Genomic DNA, 1411 nt, shown 5'->3' with positions numbered 1-1411 from the left:
GGTTTTATACATCTTTCAGGTTCACAAAAGATGCTGTATTAACAGATGCAATTCACCGCATTCTCTTCTCACCTCAGAATAAACAGCGTGAGTTTGAGCCTCCCCCTACAACCCATCCCAGCCACCCCACCCTGAAAACTGACTCTTGAGCAGAGACAACAACAAGGTCTCCACACTGGTTTCATTCTCTGCTAGCTGTTGTTATGAAGAGCAAGAGGCATTTTCACACAGTCAAATGCAGAGAGCCTCAAGTTTCTCAGCCTAAGCTCAGAACCAGGTCCAGTTCAGGCCATTGTTAGCTCATCCACAGTACAGTGCTGACTGCATGACACAGTATCAAGCTTGGTGCTTGTCCCTCACCTTGGATCAGGACAAGGTGAGCTTACGTCTGTCAGCGCTCAGTGGGGCTCTCTGATACCCACCCCAGGAGAGGAGCTGGGAATGGTACCATCTGCAGATGCTCTCACTCATCATGAAGTGGCATTGAGAGAGGAGGAAATGTCTGAAACCACCTTTGGTCCTGATGATGCAGCCCTGGGATAAACAAGAGACATCACACGGTCGGATGATCTGAAAGGCTAAAGAAAGGAAAGGAAAGGTTTGAGCAGCACAGACCTGATGAAGGCTGCCTGTGCCCACTTCAGCAGAGGAATGCAGATGACATGGACCCTCCCTCCTCGACTGACTGGCTGCTGGGTACAGGATGTTTTGTTCTTTTCCTTTCCTGTTTTCTCTTCTTTGTGGGCCAGTGTTTTTGTTTTGTTTCTTTTCTCCTTTTCTCTTTCCAAACCACAGCTCAGGCCAACATAAATTATTTTCTTTAACTCTGGTTCCACCACACTAGGTACAGAGCATACTCTCTAGGAAAAAGAAAGGCTTTTGCTCTTCATTTCTTTGTCTCTTCTATTCACCATCTGAGAGTAGAGCTGAGTATGCGATCCCACGGCAGAGTATTTGATCCCTGAATGTGATCCCACAGCAGAGATACAGCATGGAAGATATTTTGGACCAGAGAATGTGTTATGCACTCTATTCAGCTTCTGCATTGGGATGTAAGGGCAGGCTTGATGATACCAGCTTCATCAGCAAATGCTCTTTGGTCACCTTGCTGGCTGTAGATTGCACAAAGGACCTAGCCACCCAGAATGGCCCCAGCTTGTAGCTGGTAGTGACATACAACTCTCTCATCCTAACTGGGTCCACACTAGGATGCAAAGAAGACTCAAAGCATCATCTTTCACAGAGCCCTGAGGTGGCCTAGGAGGTCCAGACCTATCCCACTCAGCTTGTCTGAGCACCTACCTCTGTCCTTCAACCAAATCCTTCTTTTATGCACTTATGGTTAGACAGGTTAGACCTTAGGTTTATAGACCAGATGATGGGCAAGCAGTGAGCATGATCTGAGGGTGGG

At 47.4% G+C, this 1411-nt stretch overlaps 1 long non-coding RNA gene across 1 annotated transcript; it reads left to right on the top strand.

Moving 5' to 3' along the window:
• The first annotated feature begins 616 nt into the window (after positions 1-616).
• LOC133208357 (uncharacterized) lies at positions 617-1106 on the top strand. The gene is made up of 2 exons (XR_009724337.1): positions 617-696; positions 845-1106. It is a non-coding gene; the product is annotated as an uncharacterized LOC133208357 (long non-coding RNA).
• Positions 1107-1411: the final 305 nt, after the last annotated feature.

This window comes from Neopsephotus bourkii, unplaced genomic scaffold (assembly GCF_033783945.1).
Source record: "Neopsephotus bourkii isolate Nb327-2 ecotype Australia unplaced genomic scaffold, CSIRO-AGI_Nbou_v1 NB_266, whole genome shotgun sequence".
NCBI lineage: Eukaryota > Metazoa > Chordata > Aves > Psittaciformes > Psittacidae > Neopsephotus > Neopsephotus bourkii.
Note: the sequence above shows the minus strand (reverse complement) of the source record. Positions and strands in the feature narration are given on the sequence as shown.